The following is an 18,012-nucleotide window of genomic DNA, read 5'->3' on the forward strand; positions in this document are numbered from 1 at the left end:
ATACCCTGCACTATAAGAGGGGTTGAGCCCCCTAGTTCTATGCCTGAGCTTTGTTGTGTTCCCTAGTTTGTCTTTGTGATGGCCTCCTAGTGTGTTTCCTGTTCCAGTCCCTGTACCTATACCTGTTTCCGGTTCCTGTTCCTAGCAATCCATACATCCCTGGTCTAGCACTGAGCTGTGCCAAAGTCGTGCTGCTTCACCTCGCCTGACGTCCAGCTGCTACCTTGTCCCAGCCAAGCCTGCCCTGCTGCTGTCTGAGCTTCGACAGGTACCTATAGACCTATAGACTCTAACCTGCTCCCTGTTGGCCAGCTGCCTTACCGCCAAGGCGGTACGGCCCAGTGGGTCCACAGACCCCTCGTGACACCAGGCAGCTATTAACAGCCACATGTAGGGTATTGCCGTACCCAGGAGAACCCACATTACAATTTATGTGGTGTATATCTCTGGTGGCACATGCTGGGCACAATATATTGGACACTGACATTGCATATATATATATATATATATATATATATATATATATATATATATAAAATTGCAAATCTCACTCATTATCACTCATTATCTTTTACACAGTACCTGTGGGGTCAAAATGCTCACTACACCTCTAGATGAATGTCTTAAGGGGTGTCCTTTTTAAAATGGGGTCACTTCTGGTAGGTTTCCATTGCTTAGGTACCTCTGGGGCTCTGCAAATGCGACAAGGCATATGGGGTATTTTGTTCCCTGTGAAAATAAGAAAGTTTGATCAAAAATGACATCTTATTGGAAAAAAAATTTTTTTTTAAATTTCACAGCCCAATTCAAATACGTGCTGTGAAAAAACTGTACTGTAAAAATGATAACAACAACCATAAATCATTTCCTTGAAGGGTGTAGTTTCCAAAATAGGTTCACTTCTGGTGTGTTTCTATTGCTTTGATACCTCTGGGGCTCTGCAAATGCAACATGGCACCCGAAAACCAATCCAGCAAAATCTGGACTCCAACAAACACATAGCGCTCCTTTCCTTCTGAGCCCTCCCATGGGCCCAAACCGCAGTTTATCACCACAAATGGGATATTGCCACACTCAGGACAAATTGGGGAACAAAATGGGGTATTTTGTTCCCTGTGAAAATAAGACATTTTGATAAAAAAATTACATCTTATTGGAAAAAATTTCATTTTTTTTATTTCACAGCCGAATTCAAGTACATGCTGTTAAAAACCTGTGTGGTCAAAATGGTAACAACAACCATAAATCAATTCCTTGAGGAGTGTAGTTTCCAAAATGGGGTCACTTTTGGGGGATTCCTACTGTTTTGGCACCTCAACGCCTCTTCAAACCTGGCATGCTGCCTAAAATATATTCTAATTAAAAAGAGGCCCCAAAATGCACTAGGTGCTTCTTTGCTTCTGGGGCTTGTGTTTTAGTCCACGAGCACACTAAAGCCACATGTGGGACATTTCTAAAAACTGCAGAATCTGGACAATACATATTTAGTAGTGTTTCTCTGGTAAAACCTTCTGTGTTATAGAAAAAAATGGAATTAAATTGAAATTGAATTTCACTTCCACTTTGCTTTAATTCCTGTGAAATGCCTAAAGGGTTAAAAAAAACTTTCTAAATGTGGTTTTCAATACTTTGAGGGGTCTAGTTTTCAAAATGGGGTGCTTTATGTGGGTTTCTAATACCCTCAAAGCCACTTCAAAACTGAACAGTTACCTTAAAAAAAAGGCTTTTGACATTTTCTAAAAAATATGAGAAATTGCTGTTTATGTTGTAAGCCTTGTAACGTCCAAGAAAAATAAAGGAACGTTCAAAAAACAATGCCAATCTAAAGTAGACATATGGAAAATGTGAACTAGTAACTATTTTGGGTGGTATAAACATCTGTTTTACAAGCACATGCATTTAAATTCAGAAAAATTCTATTTTTTCTAAATTTTCTCTAAATGTAGCAATTTTTCACAAATAAAAACGGAATATATTGATCAAATTTTACCACTAACATAAAGCCCAATGTCTCACGAGAAAACAATCTCAGAATCGCTTGGATAGGTTTAAGCATTCCGAAGTTATTACCACATAAATTGAAATATGTCAGATTTCAAAAATGGGCTCTGAGCCTTAAAGGAAGGGTGTCGCGAATAAAAAATTTTTAGATCAATTTGCTTTTAGTGTTTTATTTAAAAAAAATAATTTTATTTGTGTGTTTGTGTTTTACTTTTTTCAAACTTTTTCTTCACTATGGGGGCTGCCATTTTTTTTCTTCATCTCTGTATGTGTCGATTAACGACACATACAGAGATGGAATACGGCACATACATCCCCATAGAGAATGCGAACGGGAGCCGTTCGCATTCACTATGGTGTACGCCGTCTGTGTGGGAACGGCGCTTGCGCCGCTCCCACACAGTCCAAATGGAAGGTCTTCGGCCGAGCGACATCCGGCGCCATTTTCTTGTGGACCGGAAGCCGCGGCCGGACAGTAAGATGACTACTTCCGTTCGCGGCTTCCGGACATGTGTTCTGAAGCAAGCACTAGGAGCGGAGGGAGCATACGGAGCGTACGGACCGGAGGGAGCGGTGGCGGCAGGAGCAGGTAAGTTATGTCTGTGTATGTTCGTGTTTTAGTGTGTGATTACCACTGTATGTAAGCCTACTACACTGTGTATTCGCTCAAAAAATGGCGGCACACAGTGTAGGAGGCTTGAACATTCAATCCCCTCCTTTCTCCTGGCACTAGCCAGGATAAGGGAGGGGGGATTCTGTGAGCTCACTAGAGCGTGTGTGTTTACACCAAATTTGCAGCATATAGCAATGTGGTTGCTTTACCACATGCCAATACTGCAATTTTGGGAATTGCTCCCTCTAGTGACCAGCACAAGGAAATGTTATAAATTAGAATCTAATTTATAATATTTCCTGACTTGTGAAAAAATTAAAAAAAATTCTAACAATGTCTAATCATGTATACACTAACTGTTTAACAAAAAAAAATAAAAATAAAAAATTCTAGCGACACATTCCCTTTAAGGCGCAAACTAGGGGGTTAAGTATCAAAGACCAGGATGAATCAATAGCTAGGCATTCCCATACCATATGCCAAAACTCTGCCACCAGTTGTTGGCATCTATGGCATTTTGCATCTCAAGATTAGAACATAGGTAGAACAGTGTGGATGTGCTATAGAAGATTAATTTTCCCTCCTGTCTATTCTTATTTTTTCAGCAACCTGTTGTCTTTTTGCATTATAAAGATAGAATGCAATAGGATTGCTAACTGAGGAGACATACAATAGAAAACATAATATGTAGTAATTTGTCGATGTCCATTAGACAGGAAATGTTCTGGAAATCACATATATTTGCTGGCACTGTCCTTACCATCTGTTTAGTCATAAAAAAATAGGGAATCATGGCAGGGTATTATGAGCGTTCCAGAAGATTTTACTAGCACATTTAACAGGTTCATGAGCACGTGGAAAACTTTGCTATCCAGAAATTGAAAGCCAAGAAAATGCAATCAACGCTAATTGTTCAGTAATTTTTTATGAGGTTCTTGTGCCTCACGCAGTTGCCAAATATTTTCTTAACACCTGGTCTATTCTGTTCCCTGAAAGTACAGATTGCACAAAACTAACATTGTTGGTAAAGAGTTGCACTGATAAAGTCCCAGACATTAAAATGGATAATCAGACAGTAATGAGGTTTGTTAACTCCAAATTGATGATAAGGTCAATTAATTCGTTTTGACAAGTGATCTAAAGTAAGCACTGACAAAAATATTACACAATGGTGATATATTTTGCATATGAGAGGCCCAATGGATTCTCATATGCAATTTCATGATTTTCTCAACTCAGGACTGAATTCCAATTTATGGTACACTATGTTGATTAAAGGTCCTATGTAACGGGCCGTGAAAACGAGCAGCAGTCACCGAGGCAGCTCGTTGATCGGCGCTCGCTTGCTCCTTTCACAAGGAGCAATGATTAGTAATGTATAGGTACGAGCGATTGTAGTCCCAGTAGCCAATAATAGGATTTAAGCTTAATTGGCCTACGGACCTTTTATTGAACTTTAACTTCTAACTTGACCCCTGAGACATAAATCCTATTAAATAATTTAACTGATGGCATTTGCTAGTCATTACCATCATTTCTTGGTCATAGTTTTAACTAATCTTAAAAAAGAACATTCAATCTAAATTTGTAACCCTTTAGCACTAAATGTTTTTTTTGTTTTTTTCAAAATCCTTAATATCATATAGAGTGTTCTATAAAGCAGTGTTAGGGTCTAGTCACACTGCAAATGTTTGGCTTATGTTCCAAGAAATGCTTCCAGCAAAAAAGTCAAATGTATCCAGAAACCCCTAAAAAGCCAGACGGATGCCAAAAGAGTTTTTTTTTGTATACTACGGTATAACTTATTTTGCTGAAAAGGGCAGCCTGCTGTGCTTTCCTATCCAGTCGACCACCGCTAAACAAAGCCTGCGGACAATATAATTTTTTTTACAATGGTAAAAAGGACGACATGCAACTGTACAGCATACAGTTGCATACATCAGAGACATCCATCGGAGGTATATATTGAGAACATTTCCAGATGTATATGGGATGCGGATGTCTTAAACACAATGTGAATAGTGCCTTACAATTACTGTTATTGCATATCACTACCAGATCAGTACTTTGGGATTTATGCAAGAACATATAAGCTTTATGTACATAACTATTATGCCAACTGATAAACTAAGGTTACGATCAGTTGGCTGCTGCATTCACATGTGAACATCACCATGGCAGGAAGGAAAAAATGACTAGCAGCGGAACAATTGACAGCGGCAATTAAACTTTTTTATTATTGTGATTCTTCAGCTTTTGTCTGAAGTTTCATTATAAATGATAAAATTCTGACTGTCCGCAGCCACCACTAGTGGGAATATGGTAATCTTCTACGTTTCCCCTTAGACAGACTAAGATGGAAACATCAAGTTTACTTGGTCATTAGAACAGCGTCAAGAAAAGGTGCTCAGTTTCAAAAAAAGTACCTGACAGTAGAAACAGCCTAAAGACACTCCCTAGTGTTTTTAGGAGAGAAGACAAAAATTTCCTGGGAGGAAGTATATATTACATAAAGTTATTGCTGGAAACCAAAATCTGTAGCTAGACCTAGGGCACAGCAGCTTGTTAAATCTCCGTCAGCCCCATAGAAAGTGTAAAGAGCTGTGGCCGAGCATGAGCAGTGACTCTCCAGTCACATACAGCATTCGGGGACCCCCATTCTAGAGATCGGTGGGGGTCCTAGCGGTCAGACCCCCACTGATCAGATATTAATCAACTATCCCGTGGATAGGTGCTTAATATTCATTAAGAGAAAACCCCTTTAATGCTCTACTTTTGCATCCAGCACACAGAGTACATGGCAGATTTGTCTTTGATTTAAAGTGCAACACATGTAAACACCTTTCAAAAGCTCATCCACATTACCCCTGTAGCTGGTTGGGAGTGTATAAAATGAAAATTCTCACAGAAACAAGATTATGTAATCGTATATGCCTATTCATCTACTATAATGATCATAAATTGTTATTAGTTATTTACCTATAATTCACACTGAACAAACTGAAAACTAGTGATTGTAATGAAAAACACTATCTGAAACTAAGCCTTTAATTATAGCTCTTCTAATACCATGTTATTTTACAAGTACGGTACATAAAACCGTGATGTAGCATTTTAAAGAATACACGCAGCTGTGTAATTGAATGTTTCTAACTAATCATTTATTGGGTTGTACTAATAAACATACCGTATAAAATGGATATTCCGTGTTATCAGATTTTTTTCTTACTGTATGAATGTGTTTAATTTAAGACTTTTAGAAGGGATATAAAATAAGGTGCGTGTGTGTAAATTCTGTACCACCTACAGAAAACCCTACCATTTGGGGCTTTGTACCACTGCACCCCAATAGCTATGCTCATACTGCTTAGTTAAGTAGAGTTCATTGTTTCATACGGATATAATTTATTGAGGTGCTTTTACCACTTTTAACTCTTAAATCATGTCAGTTAGACTTGCAAAAAAGTGTGATCGGTAGGGCCTGGATGCTAAGGCCCCACATATTCCTGCAAGGGATTCCATCAAGGGTTCGCTTGGTCTCTGTTGTCTGCATAGAGCTGGCTGGAAATGTGTGAGTTAGTGCGCTTGTCCACCCTGATGCCAAACTGTTTGCACATGCATGCTTAAAATTGCGCATGCATTTATATTGAGACTGAAACGAATAAACTTCTGATTAGGGCCAGATTTAGGACGGGGGCGATAGGGGCAATTGCCCCCCTAGGCCATTTTGCGTTAATCGCCCACCATCTATTTGATTTATCGAATAGATAACAGCTGATAATACTTGCCGTCCCCGTTGCCGGGCTCCTCTTCAGTTTCGGAAGCCAACACACAGCGTCAGAGTTCCTTGGGCCCAACAGAAGGGATGATTTTAAGGGGCCACCCCCATCTATATAGAACATGTACATGTCCACTCTTCATTTCATCATAGTCCTTGTTGTTATAATTGTACACACAGGACATATCATCAATAAGGTCTCAGGTCATTTATGAGTCCTTCCATAAGAAATAGACCCTAGTGACAAGTGATTGGCTCCAAAAAGCACCAAATAGGGTTGATTTCTGCTGGACATTTAAGGCCCATTATTGCCTCGCCCCACCAGAGGATCCACTGGTTCTCTGGTGGGCCAGTCCGACCCTGCCGACACACATTAGGTTCTGCCGCCGTCCTGCATGAGGACTTAGTGTGTAGTGATGCATACAACGTCCTGATGATGCTAGCGCTAGGACCATGTGTGTGTCGTGTCCGTAGCAGTAGAGGAGTCTGGGAGCGAGGTGGGTGAATATATGACTCTGGCCCTCATCTGAAATGAGGGGTCTTGTGCCTAAAATTAGAGTTCTGGGGTCTGAAATAAGGGCTCTGGGGTCTGAAATGAGTGGTCTGGAATCGGGTATGAAATAACTAAGAGTCTGGTCTGGGATCTGAAAATAGGGGTATGGTCTGCAATCTGAAATTAGGGGTCTGGTCTGAGATCTGAATTAATTTAGGGCACTAGTCTACAGTCTGAATTTATTTAAGGGTTTGGTTTTGGGTTTGAATTTATACAGGGCTATGATCTCCGGTCTGAAATTATACAGGGGTCTAAATTTATATAGGCATCTACGGTCTGAATTGATTTTGGGGTCTGCTGTGGAATCTAAATTTATTTAGGTGTCTCGTCTAGCTAGAGTCTGAATTCATTTTTAGTTGCTATTGATGCTGGGGATGGTTGCAAAAGGCAAGGAGCCAAAGGGAGGGGCACCATGGAAAATGGTAACTTCCTTGGTTTCATACGAAGTGCACCCATTAGGAAAAATATGTTCTAACCTATATAATACATCACTTCCCTAGATACGTTGCTTCCCAATATTTAAAACTGTCGCTTAGGCCTATTATTTTAAGTTGCCCATCTACTCCAGATTTAGATACATCAGAGCTGACATTTTCCAATTTGTTTTTACTTTGGAGAGTTCTCTGTATCTTTCCATCAGTTTAATTACAGCACCCAGAGACCCTTTTGAATCTTCAAGGAATAGCAGTAGTTTGCATATAGTGAGACCATTTACTCACAGTTGTTTTTAATGAATCCCCCTTATTCTGTTAAAGGGGTTTTCCCATCAGAGGCATTTATGACTTATCCACAGATCTCTGGGACCCGCACCTATCTCTAGATCGGGGTCCCCTAAACCCTGTTCTAGCTTTTTGTGCTCACGCTGCCTCCTAGCCACTTACCGATTACATAGTTGGGAGTTACGGACACAGCGTAACTCGCTGAGCTACGCTGTTTCCGTAATTCCCATAGAACTGAATAGTAGTTATGGAAACAGCGTAGCTCACATGCTACGCTGCTTCAGTAACTGCCATTCGCTACTATGGGAGTTACGGAAACAGCGTAGCTCAGCGAGTTACGCTGTTTCTGTAACTCCCGACCATGTCCCGACCATGTAATCAGGAAGTGGCCGGGAGTCGGCGTGAGCACAAAAAGATAGAATGAGGTTTATGGATAGGTGCGGGTCCCAGAGGTATCTAGTGTGCAGTAGTTTTTGAGTCTTAATGTGTCAATCAGCAACTAGAGGGTGGGGGGGGCATGAATATTTGAATACACTTGGATTCATGCTCTCTGCAAGCATAAGTTCTAAATACAATAAGTGACAGCGTGCTGAAATCAGGGTGTCTGCTTAATTAAAGTTAGCTCAGTACATATATACAGCACCAGAACAAAGCTCAGTAAATATACACACAATACCAGTACCAAGCTCATACAAATCTATAGTACCAGAACCAAGCTCAATACATATACAAAGCACCAGAACAAAGCTCAGTACATATATACAGCACCAGAAAAAATCTCAGTACATATATACAGCACCAGAACAAAGTTCAGTAATATATGCAGCACCAGGACAAAACTCAGTACACAAATACAGCAAAAGAACCAAGCTCAGTACATAGATACAGTACCAGAACCAAGCTCAATACATACATGCAGCAACAGAACCAAGCTCAGTACATATATACAGTACCAGAACAAAGCTCATACATATATACATCAAGAGAACCAAGCTCAGTACATATATACAGCCCCAGAACCAAGCTCAGTACATATATACAACACCAGAACAAAGCTCAATACATACATATATACATACATACATACATACATACATACATACATACAGCAACAGAACCAAGCTCAGTACATATATACAGTACCAGAAACAATCTCATACATATATACTGCAACGGAACAAAGCTCAGTACATATATACAGCACCAGCACAAAGCTCAGTACATATATACAGCACCAGAACACAGCTCAGTACATATATACAGCACCAGAACAAATCTCAGTACATATATACAGCACCAGAACAAAGCTCAGTACATATATACAGCACCAGAACAAATCTCAGTACATATATACAGCACCAGAACAAAGCTCAGTACATATATACAGCCCCAGAACCAAGCTCAGTACATATATACAACACTAGAACCAAGATCAGTACATACATACAGTACCAGAACCAACATCAGTACATATATACAGTGCCAGAACTAAGCTGAGTACATAAATACAACACTGGAACAGAGATCAGTACATAAATACAGTACCAGAACCAAGCTCAGTATATATATACAGCACCAGAACAAAGCTCAGTACATATACACATCACACGAGAACCAAGCTCAAGCTCTTACCTATATACAATACCAGAACCAAGCTCAGTACATATATACAGCACCAGAACAAAGCTCAGTATATATATACACAGCAACAGAACCAAGCTCAGTACATATATACAGCACCAGAACAAAGCTCAGTACATATAATCAGCACCAGAACAAAGCTCATACATATATACAGCAGCAGAACCAAGCTCAATACATATATACAGCACCATAACAAAGCTCAGTACATATATACAGCACCAGGACTAAACTCAGTACACAAATAGAGCAACAGAACAAAGCTCAGTACATATATACAGTACCAGAACCACACTCAATACATACATACATAAATACATACATACATACAGCAACAGAACCAAGCTCGGTACATATATACAATACTAGAACTAAGCTCAGTACATATATACAGTACCAGAACAAAGCTCATACCTATATACAGCACCAGAACCAAGCTCAGTACATATATACAGTACCAAAACAAAACTCAGTACATATATACAGCACCAGAACAAAGCTCAATACATACATACAGCAACAGAACAAAGCTCAGTACATATATACAGTACCAGAATCAAGCTCATACATATATACAGCAACAGAACAAAGCTCAGTACATATATGCAGCACCAGAACAAAGCTCAGTACATATATACAGCACCAGAACCAAGCTCATTACATATATACAGCAACAGAACTAAGCTCAGTACATATATACAGCACCAGAACACATCTCAGTACATATATACAGCCCCAGAACCAAGCTCAGTACATATATACAACACTAGAACCAAGATCAGTACATACATACATTACCAGAACCTGGGGTCTTCCTCTCTTGTGTTTTACATACATTACCAGAACCAAGCTCAGTACATATATACAGTGCCAGAACTAAGCTCAGTACATAAATACAACACTAGAACCAAGATCAGTACATAAATACAGTACCAGAACAAAGCTCAGTACATATATACAGCACCAGAACCAAGCTCAGTACATATATACACCACACCAGAACCAAGCTCATACCTATATACAGTACCAGAACCAAGCTCAGTACATATATACAGCACCAGAACAAAGCTCAGTATATATATAGAGCAACAGAACTAAGCTCAGTACATATATACAGCACCATAACAAAGCTCAGTACATATAATCAGAACCGGAACAAAGCTCAGTACATATATACAGCACCAGCACAAAGCTCAGTACATATATACAGCACCAGAACACAGCTCAGTACATATATACAGCACCAGAACAAATCTCAGTACATATATACAGCACCAGAACAAAGCTCAGTACATATATACAGCACCAGAACAAATCTCAGTACATATATACAGCACCAGAACAAAGCTCAGTACATATATACAGCCCCAGAACCAAGCTCAGTACATATATACAACACTAGAACCAAGATCAGTACATACATACAGTACCAGAACCAACATCAGTACATATATACAGTGCCAGAACTAAGCTGAGTACATAAATACAACACTGGAACAGAGATCAGTACATAAATACAGTACCAGAACCAAGCTCAGTATATATATACAGCACCAGAACAAAGCTCAGTACATATACACATCACACGAGAACCAAGCTCAAGCTCTTACCTATATACAATACCAGAACCAAGCTCAGTACATATATACAGCACCAGAACAAAGCTCAGTATATATATACACAGCAACAGAACCAAGCTCAGTACATATATACAGCACCAGAACAAAGCTCAGTACATATAATCAGCACCAGAACAAAGCTCATACATATATACAGCAGCAGAACCAAGCTCAATACATATATACAGCACCATAACAAAGCTCAGTACATATATACAGCACCAGGACTAAACTCAGTACACAAATAGAGCAACAGAACAAAGCTCAGTACATATATACAGTACCAGAACCACACTCAATACATACATACATACATACAGCAACAGAACCAAGCTCGGTACATATATACAATACTAGAACTAAGCTCAGTACATATATACAGTACCAGAACAAAGCTCATACCTATATACAGCACCAGAACCAAGCACAGTACATATATACAGTACCAAAACAAAACTCAGTACATATATACAGCACCAGAACACAGCTCAGTACATATATACAGCACCAGAACAAATCTCAGTACATATATACAGCACCAGAACAAAGCTCAGTAAATATATACACACAATACCAGTACCAAGCTCATACAAATCTATAGTACCAGAACCAAGCTCAATACATATACACAGCACCAGAACAAAGCTCAGTACATATATACAGCACCAGAACAAAGCTCAGTACATATATACAGCACCAGAACAAATCTCAGTACATATATACAGCACCAGAACAAAGCTCAGTACATATATACAGCCCCAGAACCAAGCTCAGTACATATATACAACACTAGAACCAAGATCAGTACATACATACAGTACCAGAACCAACATCAGTACATATATACAGTGCCAGAACTAAGCTGAGTACATAGATACAACACTGGAACAGAGATCAGTACATAAATACAGTACCAGAACCAAGCTCAGTATATATATACAGCACCAGAACAAAGCTCAGTACATATACACATCACACGAGAACCAAGCTCAAGCTCTTACCTATATACAATACCAGAACCAAGCTCAGTACATATATACAGCACCAGAACAAAGCTCAGTATATATATACACAGCAACAGAACCAAGCTCAGTACATATATACAGCACCAGAACAAAGCTCAGTACATATAATCAGCACCAGAACAAAGCTCATACATATATACAGCAGCAGAACCAAGCTCAATACATATATACAGCACCATAACAAAGCTCAGTACATATATACAGCACCAGGACTAAACTCAGTACACAAATAGAGCAACAGAACAAAGCTCAGTACATATATACAGTACCAGAACCACACTCAATACATACATACATACATACATACATACATACAGCAACAGAACCAAGCTCGGTACATATATACAATACTAGAACTAAGCTCAGTACATATATACAGTACCAGAACAAAGCTCATACCTATATACAGCACCAGAACCAAGCTCAGTACATATATACAGTACCAAAACAAAACTCAGTACATATATACAGCACCAGAACAAAGCTCAATACATACATACAGCAACAGAACAAAGCTCAGTACATATATACAGTACCAGAATCAAGCTCATACATATATACAGCAACAGAACAAAGCTCAGTACATATATGCAGCACCAGAACAAAGCTCAGTACATATATACAGCACCAGAACCAAGCTCATTACATATATACAGCAACAGAACTAAGCTCAGTACATATATACAGCACCAGAACACATCTCAGTACATATATACAGCCCCAGAACCAAGCTCAGTACATATATACAACACTAGAACCAAGATCAGTTCATACATACATTACCAGAACCTGGGGTCTTCCTCTCTTGTGTTTTACATACATTACCAGAACCAAGCTCAGTACATATATACAGTGCCAGAACTAAGCTCAGTACATAAATACAACACTAGAACCAAGATCAGTACATAAATACAGTACCAGAACAAAGCTCAGTACATATATACAGCACCAGAACCAAGCTCAGTACATATATACACCACACCAGAACCAAGCTCATACCTATATACAGTACCAGAACCAAGCTCAGTACATATATACAGCACCAGAACAAAGCTCAGTATATATATAGAGCAACAGAACTAAGCTCAGTACATATATACAGCACCATAACAAAGCTCAGTACATATAATCAGAACCGGAACAAAGCTCAGTACATATATACAGCACCAGCACAAAGCTCAGTACATATATACAGCACCAGAACACAGCTCAGTACATATATACAGCACCAGAACAAATCTCAGTACATATATACAGCACCAGAACAAAGCTCAGTACATATATACAGCACCAGAACAAATCTCAGTACATATATACAGCACCAGAACAAAGCTCAGTACATATATACAGCCCCAGAACCAAGCTCAGTACATATATACAACACTAGAACCAAGATCAGTACATACATACAGTACCAGAACCAACATCAGTACATATATACAGTGCCAGAACTAAGCTGAGTACATAAATACAACACTGGAACAGAGATCAGTACATAAATACAGTACCAGAACCAAGCTCAGTATATATATACAGCACCAGAACAAAGCTCAGTACATATACACATCACACGAGAACCAAGCTCAAGCTCTTACCTATATACAATACCAGAACCAAGCTCAGTACATATATACAGCACCAGAACAAAGCTCAGTATATATATACACAGCAACAGAACCAAGCTCAGTACATATATACAGCACCAGAACAAAGCTCAGTACATATAATCAGCACCAGAACAAAGCTCATACATATATACAGCAGCAGAACCAAGCTCAATACATATATACAGCACCATAACAAAGCTCAGTACATATATACAGCACCAGGACTAAACTCAGTACACAAATAGAGCAACAGAACAAAGCTCAGTACATATATACAGTACCAGAACCACACTCAATACATACATACATACATACATACATACATACAGCAACAGAACCAAGCTCGGTACATATATACAATACTAGAACTAAGCTCAGTACATATATACAGTACCAGAACAAAGCTCATACCTATATACAGCACCAGAACCAAGCTCAGTACATATATACAGTACCAAAACAAAACTCAGTACATATATACAGCACCAGAACAAAGCTCAATACATACATACAGCAACAGAACAAAGCTCAGTACATATATACAGTACCAGAATCAAGCTCATACATATATACAGCAACAGAACAAAGCTCAGTACATATATGCAGCACCAGAACAAAGCTCAGTACATATATACAGCACCAGAACCAAGCTCATTACATATATACAGCAACAGAACTAAGCTCAGTACATATATACAGCACCAGAACACATCTCAGTACATATATACAGCCCCAGAACCAAACTCAGTACATATATACAACACTAGAACCAAGATCAGTACATACATACATTACCAGAACCTGGGGTCTTCCTCTCTTGTGTTTTACATACATTACCAGAACCAAGCTCAGTACATATATACAGTGCCAGAACTAAGCTCAGTACATAAATACAATACTAGAACCAAGATCAGTACATAAATACAGTACCAGAACAAAGCTCAGTACATATATACAGCACCAGAACCAAGCTCAGTACATATATACACCACACCAGAACCAAGCTCATACCTATATACAGTACCAGAACAAGGCTCAGTACATATATACAGCACCAGAACAAAGCTCAGTATATATATAGAGCAACAGAACTAAGCTCAGTACATATATACAGCACCATAACAAAGCTCAGTACATATAATCAGAACCGGAACAAAGCTCAGTACATATATACAGCACCAGCACAAAGCTCAGTACATATATACAGCACCAGAACACAGCTCAGTACATATATACAGCACCAGAACAAATCTCAGTACATATATACAGCACCAGAACAAAGCTCAGTACATATATACAGCACCAGAACAAATCTCAGTACATATATACAGCACCAGAACAAAGCTCAGTACATATATACAGCCCCAGAACCAAGCTCAGTACATATATACAACACTAGAACCAAGATCAGTACATACATACAGTACCAGAACCAACATCAGTACATATATACAGTGCCAGAACTAAGCTGAGTACATAAATACAACACTGGAACAGAGATCAGTACATAAATACAGTACCAGAACCAAGCTCAGTATATATATACAGCACCAGAACAAAGCTCAGTACATATACACATCACACGAGAACCAAGCTCAAGCTCTTACCTATATACAATACCAGAACCAAGCTCAGTACATATATACAGCACCAGAACAAAGCTCAGTATATATATACACAGCAACAGAACCAAGCTCAGTACATATATACAGCACCAGAACAAAGCTCAGTACATATAATCAGCACCAGAACAAAGCTCATACATATATACAGCAGCAGAACCAAGCTCAATACATATATACAGCACCATAACAAAGCTCAGTACATATATACAGCACCAGGACTAAACTCAGTACACAAATAGAGCAACAGAACAAAGCTCAGTACATATATACAGTACCAGAACAAAGCTCATACCTATATACAGCACCAGAACCAAGCTCAGTACATATATACAGTACCAAAACAAAACTCAGTACATATATACAGCACCAGAACAAAGCTCAATACATACATACAGCAACAGAACCAAGCTCAGTACATATATACAGTACCAGAATCAAGCTCATACATATATACAGCAACAGAACAAAGCTCAGTACATATATGCAGCACCAGAACAAAGCTCAGTACATATATACAGCACCAGAACCAAGCTCATTACATATATACAGCAACAGAACTAAGCTCAGTACATATATACAGCACCAGAACACATCTCAGTACATATATACAGCCCCAGAACCAAGCTCAGTACATATATACAACACTAGAACCAAGATCAGTACATACATACATTACCAGAACCTGGGGTCTTCCTCTCTTGTGTTTTACATACATTACCAGAACCAAGCTCAGTACATATATACAGTGCCAGAACTAAGCTCAGTACATAAATACAACACTAGAACCAAGATCAGTACATAAATACAGTACCAGAACAAAGCTCAGTACATATATACAGCACCAGAACCAAGCTCAGTACATATATACACCACACCAGAACCAAGCTCATACCTATATACAGTACCAGAACCAAGCTCAGTACATATATACAGCACCAGAACAAAGCTCAGTATATATATAGAGCAACAGAACTAAGCTCAGTACATATATACAGCACCATAACAAAGCTCAGGACATATAATCAGAACCAGAACAAAGCTCATACATATATACAGCACCAGAACAAAGCTCAATACATATATACTGCACCAGAACAAAGCTCAGTACATATATACAGCACCAGGACTAAAATTACACAAATACAGTAACAGAACCAAGCTCAGTACATATATACAGTACCAGAACCAAGCACATACATATATACAGCACCAGAACAAAGCTCAGTACATATATACAGCACCAGAACAAAGCTCAGTACATATATACAACACTAGAATGAAGATCAGTACATAAATACAGTACCAGAACAAAGCTCAGTACATATATACACACACACACACAACACTAGAACCAAGCTTAATACGTAAATACACCAGAACCAAGCTCAGTACATATATACAGCACCAGAAGAAAGCTCAGTACAAATACATTTCAGTACAGAAATCATTTGCAATGTCAGGTTAGCAGCTTCCAGTATGAACTGAACAATGGTAATGATATACTGGGAGTTGCTTACATCCCAAAAAACAGTACCCTCCATCATCTCTACAGACCATACAGCAATAATTAGGCTTCATTCACACCTACGTTGGGGTTCTTTTCATGGGTTCAGTCAGACCTTTCCGTCAGGGGAACCCACGAACGGAAACCAAACTGAAACCATAGCTTTCCGTTTGCATTACCATTGATTTCAATGGTAACGCTTCCGTTGCTAATAATTTCCATTTGTCTCCGATCTGCAAGGTTTCATTTTTTTGGTGGAATCAATAGAGTAGTCGACTGTATCCACCTGTAATATATCACATCTAACTTAGATGTGATCTATTACAGGTGGGTCCTGCGTGTAAATAGCCTTTAATGCAAACATTTAGATCGTAACAACAACCATTGTATAACGGTTCTTACCGGCTTGTTTGTGGATCCTCTGTGTTGTCTGGGAGATGGTGCTTGTAACCCAGGGCAATGCTTGGCACAGCGGGTTTAGAGGGACAGGCAGCAGACGTTGTAATGGGTATTGATAGCAATAGGTCAAGGCAGGCAGTAGGCAAGGGTAGTCAAGTTCAGGCAGAGGTCATCCAAACAAAGGCAGAAGGCAAGGTAACAGGGAACCAGGGTACAGGGAATCTCATGGGGAACTTGGTTGAACAATCAAGGATCTGAGGGAGGAAGATCCTTAAATAGGAAGTCTTGGAATTTTGACATGCGCTGGCCCTTTAAGATGGGAAGAGTCAGCACGCGCGCCTTCTAGTGGCTGCAGCCGCACTTCGTGATGACAGCCGCGGAGGGAGGTAAGAGATGCACTTACCTGACGCTGCCCGGAGCCTGCAGAGCGTCTGGATCGGGTAAGTGGAGCTCGGGACGAGCATGAGGAAATGGAGGGCGCAGGAACCGGAGCAGAGGCCGTGGAAGAGGCAGGGAATGGCGCGGCAACTGTTACACACTGTCCAGTACAACACGCAGCACGTGCAGTTTTACCAAAATTCGGTGCGGTTTTCAAATGATTGTTATTATCTGCAAAAAACTGCATGGACATTAACAATCATTTGAAAACTGCGCTGACATGTGGGAATGAAGCATGTTGACGTGGTTTGCAGCTGTATCGTTGTAAGACAGCAAATACTATATGTATACTGCACGGGTATGTTCACACAGGGCGGATACGCTGTGTAAAAGCCCACAGCGTATCTGACCTGTGCACCGCAGGGAATTCTGGCTTAAAAAACGCACCAAATTGTAATGGCCGCTCCGGAAAACTGAACAGAAAAAATAAATAAATGGATACTTACCATGGCAACGCTTCCCTTCTACATCCTGCAGCCCTAGGATAACG

Source organism: Rhinoderma darwinii, chromosome 2 (assembly GCF_050947455.1).
Source record: "Rhinoderma darwinii isolate aRhiDar2 chromosome 2, aRhiDar2.hap1, whole genome shotgun sequence".
Taxonomy (NCBI): Eukaryota; Metazoa; Chordata; class Amphibia; order Anura; family Rhinodermatidae; genus Rhinoderma; species Rhinoderma darwinii.